Here is a 15,743-nt window from a genome sequence, read left to right on the forward strand (position 1 = left end):
TCCTAGAATGAAGCATTTGTAATTCATCTGGGCAACATACTATTTATCCAACTCAAGGTGGTGGAGCAGGAAATCAAACCAAGGTGGGAGTTACTTACTTTTTAGAACCTTTTTTCCAATGTATAGCATGTGTTTCATTGCTGAGGTTTTTCTGAGATAGAGTGACATTAAGGATTAAAAAGTATATTGCAGCAAAATATAGTCCGGAACATTTTGTTGGCTTTGGTATTTGACTGGTCTAAGTATTACAGACATTTGTGTGTTACATGGAAGAGATGGCATTTTTGCTTGTATGCACAAGCATAAAGGTGAATGTCAGTCCAATGGATGCATTTACTTAAAAATAAGTAAATACCAGAACACAAGGCTTCTCTCTTACTGACTGCCTTCACTGTGCACACCGGATTAATGTGGAGCACATTTGGCTGGTTAGAGATTTTACTTTCCTTAAGCCATTAGCAAAGAAATAGCATGAGAAAGGATTTTTAGACAAAGCTTTTAGTGACTGCAGCAAGCAGTCAGGTAGGAAGCAGCAAAGAGAGCTGAGCCAATAAGACAAAGTTTTATCAGACTTCTACCCTTCCCTAGGCAGAGCTGGGTGATACACGCTGCAATTAACTGAAATAATATTTTGATTTATATTTTGAAATGTAAAAAAAAAAAAAAAATTAAAATGAGAAAAGAGAGAAAAAAAAGATTGAGTTCTAAAATGGTTCAGCCTCATTTCATCTACCAATTTTATTACATTTCTTTTTGCCACCTCCTGGTTGCCTTTTTACCCATTCACAAAATAAAATCCAATCCAGCTAATACAGCACAGCTGTGGAAAAGATTCCACTGCCACTGAGATAAAGAGTTTCCCTGAGTTCATTCTGCAGGTTTGCCTCTGGCACATTGTGTGGTCTGGCTGCCTCAAGAGGCTCAGGCTCTCTGAGACAATAACCTGACATTTCACTGCACTTTACTCACTTTGAACCCAAGATACAGCATTTGCCTGTATTTATCTTTGAATATAAGGCCTGAATAATAAATTCCTGAAAATTATGTTCAAATTACAGCTGATCTGCAATCAGCTCCTTGGAGCTACTTTGGGGTAAATAATCCCTAGTCGTCTTCTTGCCCAAACACACAGGTATTTGACACAGCTTCCATCATCCATTGCCTTCACTCTGCCAGCCTCTTTTATCTCCTCCCTGCCTTCCCTCTCGACCACCTTTTCCTGGTCTCTGTTGCAGTTCTTGATTCCTGGTTTCGTTTTCAAGTGACCCCTCAGTTCTGAGCTGCCTTTCCTTTATTATTATTATGAAAGGGAGCCTGCAGGGGCAGCTGCCTGCAGGCTAATGGCACTGGGCTAGAGACCTGCCGATTTTTGGTGCTTAAGTTACTCATGTCACAGTGCAAGGGAGGGTCTCCTTTTTCTAAAAGAAACCATCAGTTATGTCACAACCTCTGGAAAGCAGAATCACTTCATCTTTGCTGGCAGGAATACAGCTGTAGCAGCATGAAAAGGGAAGAAAAATGTCTTTTCCCAAGGAAAGTGACTTTTCTGTATCACACCACTAGCGCTGTTTTCCTCAGGATAAGAAATGAAGCACAGACTTTGGACTGCAGTATAAAATGGAACAGTGCTCTTTCCAGACACAGAAGGCTCCTTCCTGCCCGAGGTAACAGCAGCCTCTGGACCATGAGCCAAGTGGGAATAGTGCCCTTCCCACAGCGTCACACTCTGAATCATGCCACTGATAACAACGTGATACTCAACACAAAATTGAGGGGTTTAATGGTCCCATATGCAATCTAAGCTCCCACCATTTTATTTATGTAATTTTGTAATCAAATTTCATGGACAGCTCAATACCTTCCGTGGTCATGCATATACTCACAAATTCAGGCATGTACAGTTTCACTCTCTCCTACATTGTACTACAACATCCATGGATAATGGAACACTACCAAGATAAGAAAAAAAACAAAAAACTTTTACTTAGTCTAACAATTACTCAAGTCATTCTTGCTCAGTGTTAAGTTTTGACATATCGCAGTCATGCTCAGTGTTAAGTTTTGACATATCGCAGCTCTCATTTGACAGCAAATCAAGTGCAAGCTACTTATTTTCCCTGAAGATGTGTTGCTTGAGAGGATATTTTATTCTGTAGTCTCTAAGTGCCCTAGAATTGATATGTATATGTTAATGGAACAGTATATAAAGTCACCTCAAAGGCAATTGGTTTAAAATTGTAAACCCCTACAGATGGGATGTAGGGTGACAAGTTAATTTAAAATTAGATATAGTGCACACCTGATAATTGAGAGAAGTGGGAGGAGGGAGAAGAAGGTTACTGCTCTATATTTGAAAAGGTGAATCCCTCCTTCATGAGAGGATGAGGAAGGCAATACAGAACCACACTGCAAGGACTTCCAAAGAGCTGTACAGGCTGGGGATGGGTGTTTTGGTGCTTATTATTGCTGTAGACGATTTCTACCTATAGCAATTATCATTCATGGGCTGCCACTACTGTGTGGGATGAAATACAATACCAAAGGGATGCAAGAGAGATTCAGCCTTCAGTTGTCAGACATGAGCACAGTAGCTTCCTATTTTAATAACAGTTCTAATTGCTAACATTCAGTTATTCGTAGCCAGCTCCATGTTCCTGTTATGCCAGGAGCACTGGAGGGACTCAAGATAAGAGCTGCCATGCTGCCCTTGGAAGTGCTCTGTCTTAATTATTACTTGGGCAAATACTTGTGTGTGAAATCCCTCATACACACAATGTGAGCATCATGCAAGTGAGGATAAAAACCAAATAAACCAAACCTGGTAGGGTAAAGCAACATGCACTAGTGGGCCCCATTCCCAGCTCCTGAGGCTCCAGCATTTTGCCTGTTGTTTTACAGGATGCCCAAGTCCATTTTGACACCTGACATGAGAACTACAACTGCAGGTGAGTACATACACATATTCAAGCACAAACACTGAGAAAGCAAATATGCAAACTGGACAGAACATCTCTAGGGATGTTTCATGACATGAAGGAAAAGCAGAAACAGCAGTTCATCTCAATTCTAAAAAAAGAGTAATATAAAAATGCAATAAAAAATATACATGCAGCTCACAGAAAACAACAAAACTCTGACTCAGCTGAAATGACTGAAATAAAATCTAAATCAAATCTCTGTACTGCCCTTTTCTCCCCTTTTACAGAAAAGTTAGCCTACAAGCACAAGGATGTAAAAATGCTTTAGTTTGGCAAATAAGTCACATTCCATAAAAGGCCTATTATTAGCTTTGTCACTGTTCTATTTGTCTTCTATGTCTCTTCTAATAAAACCTAGAAAAATTGAGGCAATATAACTATTTCTAAATCTCTATGTAAACAAAAAAGGAATGTGCCTGTTTATTTTTTAGTACAGAACTAAACACCACATCAATGATAAATTATTTAGGGAGCAGGCTGTGTTCATGCTGACCTTACCTGCCACTGACTGAGAATTTTCCATCCACACCAAACAGGGAGCAGCTTACATGACACAAAGTTGATTTTTATAGTATCAGATGAATTTACATTTCTTTCTAAATGAAAAGTGTACAACAAACCTTATGGCCAACTTTCAGGAGGCTTTTGTCTTCTCCTGCATTATAAGGGAGAATTTTTAAGCGCTGCCAAATGTAGCTCTTAAGAAATCATACCTTGCAACTAGTGAAATACTGGGGAAACCATCAGCCACTGAGTCACACTCCCTTTATGCTAACAACTGACCAGCCACAGCTTCATCTGTTAGGTAAGCCTGCACTGCACATTTTCTTCCATATTAGCCAAAGACTATTTGAAGTAAAGCTTTCCAGCTTTTCCTTTTTGGTTACTAAATATCCTTCAACTTCACATTATCCAAGGAGCCTCTGTGGAAAGAGCACATCCTGTTCTTTGATGATGCTGTAGGAAAAAGGGGAAACTGAGGGAAGAGGAAAGAGCAAAGAGAGAAAGAGCAAAACAAATAGTAGGAGCATCACAATAACCCCCAGGGCCCTTACACACACAAAACTCAGATGCACATCTGAGATGCTGTGGACTTGAAGAAAAAACTGATCATGGGTCACAAACACATTTATGAAGATATATATATATATATACACTTAAAAACATCTAACATCTTTCTTGCTAAAGAGTCTTTGAAGACCAGAACTTATTCCTTTCATCAAGAAGGATGCAGGAATTTAATTTTCAGCCCTTCCTTACTTGCCATACTCACACGTATATGGGCCTACTGCGAGACAGGAGATGGACTTGAGACAGCCCATGCAGAGATTCGAAGCTCACCATTTTAGGTTTGATGTGTCCTGGTTTGAGTTATTTTTAAGAAATATTAATCTTAGCAGTAAAAAAATAATTCATCTGCATAAAATGGTCCATGCCATGGTTAGATTTTACATCCATAACCACTTGTATGTTGAATATCGGCACAAAAGTCAAAATAAGGAGTATAAGATACATCGGTTTCCCTTTCACACCTTTTAGCTGGCATGGCAAATGCTGATTCTTTGCTACTTTTCTGGGTGTGGAACATATCTTTTTTTATGTCTCCAGGAACAAAACATATTCAGACACACATGGTGCTTCAGACTTTTCAAGGAACTCTGTGCTTTGCTGACCTTTAATTTATTTCTGAACACTGACTGTTGTGGTCCAACACATCTACCCCAGCGACTCCAAAAGATGTTTATCTACACACTGCTCTACCCTGTTATTCAGCAGTTCTGCAGGAATGCTTTAATTCACTGCCCCCTGGGAGTGGCCTGTAACGTCTCCCATAATTCAAAAAGCAAATTGATACAGTATGGGAAAGCACTTCACTGCAAAAGGGCTGAACAGCCACCGTGTAGCAGCAGTGGACTGCACATGGGCAGTAAAAACAAGAGAGAAGTATCCACTTGTGATGGAAAGCACATTATCCATGGCCAGGAACTACTTCCAGCAGCATCAGTCCAGTGGTAAACTAGAATTAGCTTTTAATTATGCAGCCAGTAGGAACAGCTGGTGAAATCCTGGCATCTCAAACTAGGAGAGCAATGTTCCCATTCATGTTAAAGGAAGATCAGGAATTTCATCTGTTGTCACAGTAGCAAATAAATACATTTATTCACTTTTGTACCTCCTGCTAAAAGTAGAATAGGGTAAAAAAAAAAGTGACCACATGATTTGCTTGGCTCAACAGGGTATAGAAATTCTAACCTGCTTAGCTTTGTGTTAGAGCTCATTAGAGAAGCCACAGGGGAGGAACTTCTCCTTGTCCTTCTGCACATGCATGGAAAGGGACAAAATCTCCTCTGCCACCTAATGAGAGGACCTAAACCAGCTTCCTCCATTACTGGTGTTTTGTGTTACAGAGCAAATTAAGGTTCTCTTAAGCAAAAGCAGACTATATATATTTCTTCTCATACAAGCAAAACTATCTGCAACCATGCTAAATTCAAGGTAAGATCCTGAGACACATTTCTTTATATTATTCAAGAAATGGAAATATTAATTTGGCATGTTAGAACCACAGACCTGTGTTCCACCACAGTTTTTCTTTTCATATTTGTTTGCTGATTGACAAATAAAACTTTGGCACTTTTTGAAATTGCTGAGTACAACTGGAGTGGGAATGGCAACACTTGCCTGTTTAAAAAATTAACTGCTTGTTAAGAAGAAAATCATCACTGTGATCGACCAGTATCACTTTTCTGATACTCTGCTTTCCTTTTATATCTATCCTTCATGCTTTCCTTCATATCTTTTACAAGATATGAACATGAGACACTCAAGCACCAAAATAAAGCATTTCAACCACAACCTGCCACAGGAGCTGTGAGACTTTGTGAAAAGACCTGGTCCTATCAACAGCTGCCAACTAAGTTAATAAATTGAAGTGACTCAAGGGAAAGAAAGGTCAAAAGAAAAACAATGAGAAAAAAAAAACTTCACAAATGCACCACAATACAAATTTATACAGCTGCTTTCTTAGAGCCTGTTCATGCAACTCAAAAAACTGGTCCCACTGATATTAGCAGGCTATACAGCAACTCATGATCTTTATATTTTACATCAGGGGAAACTCAACTGATATAAAATGTTATTAGTGCCTGTGAAGTGTCCTGGCTGAAAAGCTGTCCAGGGATTAGAATAATTAAAAACTATTCAGGCTCTACCCCTTAAATCTGATTCTACTCCAATAAAACCAATTCATTTTTTTCTTTCAACTGTGAGAAGGATTTGGCCTTAAATTACAATACTCTGATAGCTAAATTTACAGAATTAGCAATACCCTGAAAATGTAAAACCGCAGAGAGAAAAGAGAGCTCATAAAAAATAAACCTTATGGGATTGTCAATTAAGATATTTTAGCTTCCCAACTTAAAATAAATGGAAAATATGCCATATGAACCTCTGTAGATATTCAATCATTTTATTTTTATTATATTGAGACCCATAATTGTACCTGGAAGGAAGGAAAAACTGGATCACTTTGTCCCCATTGGTCTAAAAGCACAAGTACCATCAGGAGACATACCTGACTCTCTGGCATAGTGAGCAGTGATGAGACCTGCATTAGCAAAGCTTCAGATTGGAAAAAAAAATAAATTAGGACAGTCAGAAAAATTTCAGAGGATTTAATTGTTGACACAGCTACAGAATAAAATCCACACCGTTTTGAATGTTTAATGAAACCATAGCCCAGTAAGGAGTGCAGTGCACACCTAATCAAATGTAAATACTGCCATGTACTTCACTGCATATGCTGAGTAAAACTACTTTTGGATCCTAATTTTACCTTCTGTTGTGTGACCCATGCTCAAAACTTAGGATTTGCTCCGAAAAATGTGTTTTGGACTGTACCATGCAGTATGTAGTAGGCTACAAAAAGCAGAATCCTTCATGGAATGACATGTGTATGAGTTTCACCAGCTAGCTTTGACAAATCTGCCTTTATCCCTTCTTCACAACATTTGCACAGAAATAATCTTCTAGGTAAAAACAGATTGACTGGAGTTAATAATGTCCCCTCACTGAACTGAGGTGTTCAAGCTGATGAAAAGTAATTTGCCTGTGGAGAGAACTTGAGTATAAAAAACCAGCCAAGATGAAGAGTCTTTCCACTTAGCATCACACATTAATCACAGCTAACAATGGAAAAATAAAGAAATGCCAGAACAGAAAAAACTATTCCCAGGAGGACAAAACCAAAACTGAAGTTTAAAGTCTACCAACAGCCTGCTCCCATCCTTCTCTTTATTTATACATGTGGTCAACTTTACCAGAACACGCTCAATACAGAAATGTTTGTGCAAGAAAGGCCTTGCTGGCAATGGTGCTTGAAAAATTGTCCTAAAGGAACATTTCTGTAAGAGACATTTTATGAAGGCGGTCTTGCTACAGTCCTAATTGCTGCAAGCAGCAAAACAACACCTTCAGTAAAGAAGAAGCAGCTCCTTTCCTACTGCAGCCTTACACACCAAATCAGAGTAAGTAAATTTCTAACATCCTCCTATTTCAGTGCCAGACTTGTCAATATTCCCCATTTATAGCCCCTCTAAAAGGAGCAATAAACCATCTGCATCTCTGTTTAAATAAAGCTTACAGAAAACACAGGAAAAGAGACAATAGTTTCAAGTAAAAAAATGCAAGGAAAAAATACATTTATACACATTTAAAAAACCCTGAGAGGCGAATGAATCTGAGCTATTTATTTAATTGCCTTTTATATTTTCCCAGAGTATCTTACAAACCCCAGGCACCTGGTACAGCCAGACCTCGAAGTGGAGCTGACACAGTGCAGCAAACATTTTGTTTACCAGAGACATTTATAATTCAATTTGCAGACATTTGCAAATGTTAGCTTTCAGACTGCTCTCCTGATGGGTTCTTTAACAACTCAGGATATGCTCAGGAACTGTAGAAGTATTAGGATAATCACTCTCAGGAGTAAATCATTCCATCTAGCCTTTTAGTAATGTTTCAGCCTCAAAATGACAAACAGAAAAAGCCATTTCAAGCAACACAGACTCCTGGCCCTAAGGAAATCTTTCTGGTGGATATGTTACACAAGAAAACCCAGTATGCAACAATTTCTAACTAATTATATCCTGAATATTTGTTGTGACATTTGGAAAACTTCTGGATGGTTTAGTTACTCCAATGTTTGCTGCTGATGCAGATGTGCAATACCCCTCAAAGAAAACTATGGATTTTTTTTTTTTTTTTTTTTGCCAGGTGGAAAACAAAATTAAAATTTAGTGTGCAGTAAAATTTTCATTTTGAAGAGTTTTTTTTAAAATAACTTTTACCACTTCTTATCAAGTTACTAATTTTAGTTACTTCAGCAATCTAGCAAAATAATCAGTCTATTATACTTCATTGTCAAATTCCAAATAAAACTTACAGATAACTCTAAATGTCAAAACATGCTACATACCATGCAACCATGGCAGCATTAAAAAAGAAGACACTGTGTGTGAAGAGGAACAAAATGCTTTTAAAAATAATTCTTAATAAAAAGCCCAACAAATCCTGACTGAAACCCACCCAACATTTTAAGGTCCTCAAGCAACTAAGAGAGTTCAGGTACAAACTTCCAAAGCTAGAGAGAAGGAAGATTACTTTTTTCACCTTTCTGTAAAATGTCAAAATGTAATATTAATTCTTCCTGTTCTCAGAAAATCTGAAGAGGACTACCAAGCTATTAAACCTTCTAGTGGATCATTTGTGGTATGAGTTATTAGCATAATTGGGGGCACACGTTATTCTGACCTTTGCAAAACTTTCATTTCCCAAATGTGATAGATACAAAGTGCTTTTATAATACCAATAATGATTATTTCCTATGGGAAACTGCCAATTATAAGTTGGTGAAAAATGCTATATCAGATGTACATTGAGAAAATGAACACACCTACCAACAGTCATACTAATTAAAGCCAGTCTTCAAATATTAATAAAGCTTTTCCCTTCCATGAAATACAACTTGTACATTTTAGTCCAGCTCTATACTTGTCAGATCATTCTTTCAACAATAATAAATGTTTGATTAGTGGTTAAATACAGCATTTCTGCTGTATTTCTTTCCCTGGCAGTAAACCAATACATGTGGGAAGCTGTTTTAACATTTAACCACTCGACTCGAATTCACATTGTTTATATTAAGTTCACATCAAGTGCTAATAAAAATACTCAAGATAAGGAAACAAACCTCATGTTCTGGACACAGTTCTTAAAGGGGGGGAAAAAAAAAGGCACAGGAAAGATAAGCAATAAACTGTCAAAGAGCTTGGGTTTGGGTTTATAATATTGACTCCAGCACCTTCTGCTGCAGCCACAAGTACAACAGGCAGTGGCTTCAATGGCATCATCTCCCGCTCTCGTGTCACCTGCTGCCAGCTCCTGTAAACTGCCAAGAAAAGACGGGACGCGGAAAGCACAGCCAAGCCAAAACTGCTGAACACACTTACTGGGCAGAGGACACAACAACTGCTCTCCCACCAATATACCATCACTTCCACAGCAAATACAGTGCAAATTAACACTGAAAAGAGGAGCATTATTAATGAAAAACTGACTCCAGATTATATGTGACAATAGAAGAGTCTCCATGCTGATAAATCAGTGATGAGCAGAGGAAAGCCTCTGATTTCCTTCAAAATATTCTACTGGAAACAGCCTCTAACTGCTTAACATTTTAAAAGGGCAAGCTTCCCAGTTCACCAACTGTGTTTAAACACAACAAGAAGAAAGATTCTATAGAATCCAGGCAACAAATTGTTCTATTAAGATATGTAGAAAAGGGCCAAAAGAAAAATAATTTTAAACCACAGAAGTTTATTTTTTGGACTTTTCAGAATATTTAGCTAGTTGCTTCCTACATCCTTGGCACAAAAGCAGACCATAAAGGCCTGCAGAGAAAAAAGGAACCCTAGTAGTTTTCAGGCAGGTGGACTTGTATGGCCAAATATTCACAACCAGGAGCTGGATACACACATATGACCATCTGATATAATGAGGTAAGTGAGGGACTGCTTCCTTTGTAAGGGAGGATCATCAGTCATTTATAAAAATACCCACTGCAAAACCAGCATAAATGGTCAAAGTCTTCCAAGTGTACAAAAATGTACAAATGCCCAAGAAAGGGGTGCTGCAGATCTTGAAAAAGCAGTTCATACATCAACACAAGAAATACCAGCAGTATCTACAGTAGCTCCAGAGATGTCCTCCCGTTTGCTAACTGCAAATGATCGTGTTTCCAATCTGAGTTCTCAGTCTGGTACCGATCACAGAGCAAAAAGTGCAGCTATGAAATCTAAGTACATTTGCTTGCTACTTCTCATTCTAATATTTAAAAGTCTCATTAGTTTTGAGGGGAAGAAACAACAGCTAAAAGATAAACCTGAAAAGTGGTGTGTGTGTTGTTAAGCACTAAACGACATTCCCTGTTTGCCTGTCTCCACCCTTTGGGTACAGAAAATAACTAGACAGCAGTCTCATCACTCCACAGACTGTACCTTTCAAAACTTGGCACAGCACCTCTTACACACTGTGTTTCAGATCAAACGGCTCAATACGTGCTTCAGAGATCTGGCAGCAGCTCTTCTGGGAGTTATTTCCTACTTTTCTGGCTTTTCTGTCAAGCCTGGAAAATTTACATTTAGTAGATCCCAAATATGTACACAGAGAAAGAGGAAATCATAATAGCCACAATTATAAATTAAGTTTTGAATGTCAATTCAATTTGCCACAGGTATTTCCATTGCCTCCAAGAAATCATTCTGATGTGGAACAGCACATGCCACCTTCTAAGCCTGTAGTTTTTACAGGTACTGTGATCAAAAGGGATTAGTTTGGGTAAGCAGCTGCAGTGGGGCAGACTCCACAACACACACACACACCTCCCTGTTCTCTGCTGCAATATTCCTTTTAAGAGCAAAATTACAACAGATAAGATATGAACAGTAGAACAAAAGCAAGCTCTGGGAAAGCCTGAAAATACTAAGAAGTTTTGCCTTTGATTAGCATCTGTTTACAGATTATTTTTTATGTTCAACCAAATACTGCTCCTCCATATCAAGCCACAAAAGCAATTAGAGCAAATATTCCTCTGAAATTTTCCATAACTGTACAGTTTAAAGTAGTTGAAAATACTGGATGAAAAGAAAAATCCTTTCAAAATACAATGCAGGTTTTGGCAGTAATTTAGTAGTTTTCGTTTTTGGCTTTGCCAGAAAACAGTAAGGGTTAAAGATGAATGCACTATTCATGTGACAGGAGGAGACACATGAGTTTGAAAGAGAGAATCCAACAGGCCAGTAATCTTGCTGTATCAATAGTAGGTCTTGGCAGATAGTTTCAACAGAAGAGAGTCAGAAATGAATAAAACATTTTGTCCAAACTCAGCTGTGCATGACCTCTCACTTTCTTTCCCACCACGTAGGTATTTCCATTATCTGACAGTTTTATGATGACATTTCCCACTTTTGCTACCTTGCTTCCTTTTATCGCACAGCTCTCCCCATACTTTTCAGATCATCCTGCTAATTCTTTCACTCTCCACTTCTCTCATAATTGGCCTCAGTTGAAGACAGTGGCAAAAATCCCATGAATGTGTCCACAGTGGTATCCCTTGGGAACACAGAAATGTCACTCATGTCTCTGCCCTCCAGCTTTGGCACTGAATCGTGCCAGCTTTGGGTAGGCTGAGAAACATGAAAGGGAAGAGTTTCCTTCCTCCACTCCCTTCTACTCCACTCTCTCAATTTCACACATTCCTGCTGGATAACTACTGCAGACTCTTGTGCTCTGGCTTGCTCCTGGATCCAATACAATGCACTAAGAAAACAACCAGAAAAAAGAAAAGAAGGGGGAGAGGGGAAGCCATAAAGAGCCCAAATATGCCTGAGAGAGCTGAACCTACACAGAACAAAATGGTTTGCAAGAACCTAACTTCCTTCAGGTTTTACTGAGGCCAAACAGTACATGATGCCACTTGATGTCTCTCTGTGTTTTCTGAATTGTTCTTCCCATACTCTGCACTTTTGGATATAAAATCAGGTCTTCACACATTTTAAAAGAAGAAGGTTTAACTTCAGGGACTGATGAAATAGAAATTTTGAATAAAACAGTGCTACGACTTAGTTCTTTGTATAATCTTTTCAAGAAACAGCAAATAGTCTTTCCTTCCTGGGGAATGGAAGATAAATCTTTCAGCACAGTTTTACAAGGCATTCATATAAAGAAATACGCAAAGAAAACAACCTTTCTCAGCCTAAGACAACTCTTATCATAAACAACTAAAATTTACAGGAGCCAAGATTTGTTTTCTCCCTTTTTCTGCATTAGAATGTCTGATGATTCAGGTTTCAGACAGACCTACCACAGACTAATTTGAGGCAGCAGTCTGGTAAACTTTGGAATCCTCTCCAGAAGTCTACCAGTCACTCATTCTTTCACCATTAACTTTTGCTCTGGCAGAAAAATGAAAACTGACTCAGATTAAAAAAACAAAATCACAGAATTACGGAATACTTTTGATTGGAAAGAGCCTTTCAATATCATCTAGTCCTGCAATGAGCAGACATCTTCAGCTAGACCAGGTTGCTCAGAGACCAACCCAATCTAACCTTGAGTTTTTCCAGGAATGGGACACCCACAATCTAACTGGGAAACCTGTTTCAATTTTTTCACCATCCTCATTGTAAAAAATTTCTCCCTTATGTCCCCCCTAAATATACTCAGTTTCAGTTCAAAGCTATTACCCCTTATCCTGTCACAATACTCTACTAAAAAGTTTTTCTTCATCTTTAAGACCCTCTTAAATATTGAAAGGTGGCAATAAGATCCCCCTAGAGCCTTTTCTCCTCCAGATCAGAAACAACCTTTTAGAATGTTACTTATCAGGTCTGCTTTTGGGCCAGCTCAGTCCTTGATTCACTCCTCACACAGGCTTTTGGTATGAACAAGCATCCAGGGACAAGAAATTAGTCTCCATTCTCACTCCCAGCCTCTATTTTCTTTATCACAAGTGTCAGTTTAAATGTACATGAAACTACAGAGATGATGACAACCGAGACAGTCACACCTGCCATAAATTATCAGTATGCTTTTGTTATCACTTGCTTTTTAGCTCCCAGAGCTCTGCCTCATCTCCAAACCAACAATCTTTCTCAGGCCAAGATCCTTGTTTTCTGCCCCTTTCATGCTCACCTCTCTCACATAAATGTCTGCATAATGCTGGATTTTGCTGTAATTAGGCAGAACAGTCTTCCAAAGGAAAGCACGAAGACAACAACATGATCACAAGCAGCAGGGAATATTTGGAAAACAATACTTCATCTGAATGCAGTAAGCTTCATTTATTTTTCTTTTGCCTCTCTATTTTTGTTTTATACTGTTGACTCCAAGTTTTAATGACCAAAGATATTTTAAGCATTCCTGACCTAGAAATGTGCTAAGAATAAGAGAACTTTATTATAAAGAAAACACTGGCCATCTGAAGGGAAACTCAGTGTATACCCCACCTTAGTGAGCTATGCATGTTGCTTCTGAACAGCAGATGAGTTTTCAGACCAATAAGGACTCAATTTCCAGTAGACAGAGATAAGACAGATAAAGAATCAGATAGGCTGTAGGATTCAATGTACCTGATTAAGAGAACAGTTGGGGGATTCATGGCTAAAATGGATGCAAAATCCAGCTTGAGTAGAAAATACCCCCACAAAATACGGTAATTGCTGTGTTTTCAGGAACAGTAAAAAGATATCCAGTGGAGACACAGTCTAAAGCTAGGCATGAAAACCTCTTTATTTTGACAACAGCAATCTGAGCAAATGGCTTTGGTCCCTAACAAGAAGGGCAACTTTTCTTTATTCTCTCTCCTATAAAGTTTCACTTCCATTTGGGACCAGTTACCATGCCCCTTATAATGAACAGGCAGCAAATAGTTTGGGACTAAAACTCATCCTAAATTATGCTCAGTAGGTGTGAGACTTCCACCCTGGCACAAGAAAAACAAGTGCAAAATGTTTCTGTGATTGCAGCAGGCAGATTACACAGAGGGAACTTCACCAAGGTTTGGCCAAGGAATGCTGCTCTCAGCTCCTCGTCTCAGAGATATAATGACACATAAGTACCCAAAGGAGCACAGGTAATTTAATCAAAAGTGCACATGCCAAATATTCAGACTCTGTCCTTCACATAAAAAGGTCTGCAATTCTGTAAATATACCACAGGGATCTTATTTCACCTCCATAAAAATCAACTGTGAAGTGTTGATGAATAAAATCAATGAGCTAACTGCGAGGAACAGTATATTGTTTTAATTATTATTCCAATCAGGAATGCCCAGTGAACATCATGCCCACTTTTCAAGTTTTACACTACAAACTTGAACAGGGATTCAGCCCTCTCCTTTCCACAGTGTTGAAAACCACCTTTTATTTAAAGTGTTTTCTCTGGCTAGTTTTCTCTTCAGCTCAATCTCTTTCAGACTAGGAGCAGGGTCAAAGTTCCTGCAGCTCCTGATTATTCAATAACATGACTAATGCTCTCCTAAAGGGAACATGATTACAGGTAAATGATGTGTTGTGATAAAGGCACCATCTCCCATTTGCACAGGTCTGTCCTCCCACCCACCACTATGTAAACAGAATAAACCTTTAAGGATGCACTGCCTGACCTCATCTCCTGAAGAAATACTGCCTGGGATCACACTGTAATGAAACACACAACAGCACAGAATGGCCCCATTTAATCTTTAACAATATGATATTTTAACAGGCTTCTACCCAGAAAACCTCTCCCAGGCATCCTCAGTGCAACCAATATTAACTGCAGCATGCTGTTCACAGACCCTAAAACTGGCTGTACAAATTGTGACTGCCTGTGGCTACTTTTGTTTTGTTATAGAGCCAAGTTCTCTTCATATTTACTTGATGCAAAAAGTCAGGAGTTTTGAAATTTGTTGTTCCTTTTTCCACAAAGTTTTTGAGGTCTTTGACTTCCGGGATGCTGTGTAAAGCCTATGGAATATCCTTCTTCATGCTATCTTAAAATGGTCAAAAAGAGGATCCAGTGGAAAATTAAAAGCAACATGCCTAATTTCCTTCACTAACTCCAAGGGGCTTTTCCTTGTAATACCTACTCTTATTTTGAAAGTATCAAATGTAACAGACACTCTAGGTAAACTCATGCATCTCCTATTCCTTCATCACTTCTAGTTCTGCCATTAATGGGAATTCATTCTAAGTCTCTTGCTACTCTTGCTAGTAAGATTTCTACTGTTGCACCTGGATGAGAAGACAGCCCTATCTGTATTTTCAGACCATTGCTCTACAAAGATATTTACAGAAGTTTTTACTTTCCAAGAAAGCTATTTCTGGCCAATGTAGGTTTATTTTTTTATTTTCAATTCTTTTAAACTGTACTTGTGCCCACAGAAGAATTATTTTTATCAGTTACAAATAAACAAACCAGCTGTGACAGAACACCAGGTCACAGTGCAACAGATTCCCAAATGTTTGTAGCACAGACTACATGGATAAACCAACAATCCAGGAGTGAAAAACAGGGAAAACAAGTCTGTTTTAATCACTAATGCCAAGTAGGATAGGTAGAGCTCTCCTACCACCTTTGTACCGTTACTTCCAATTCTACAATTCTATATAAACACCTCAACCACATCTTTGGTGTCAATGACTTTTTCTGCAATGAAATTCTCCT

General features: G+C 38.5%; 1 protein-coding gene across 9 annotated transcripts in view; it reads right to left on the reverse strand.

The window, feature by feature from the left end:
* PLCB4 (phospholipase C beta 4) overlaps window positions 1-15,743 on the reverse strand; it is a 190,550-nt gene that overhangs the window by 154,151 nt on the left and 20,656 nt on the right. The window contains exon 3 of one of the 9 annotated variants that reach the window (XM_077781972.1): window positions 1,884-1,949. The exons of the other annotated variants lie outside the window; for them this stretch is intronic. The gene's annotated coding sequence lies outside the window, so the exon portion shown is untranslated. The remainder of the gene's footprint in view (window positions 1-1,883; window positions 1,950-15,743) is intronic. 9 annotated transcript variants of the gene reach the window in all.

This window comes from Lonchura striata, chromosome 3 (assembly GCF_046129695.1).
Source record: "Lonchura striata isolate bLonStr1 chromosome 3, bLonStr1.mat, whole genome shotgun sequence".
NCBI lineage: Eukaryota > Metazoa > Chordata > Aves > Passeriformes > Estrildidae > Lonchura > Lonchura striata.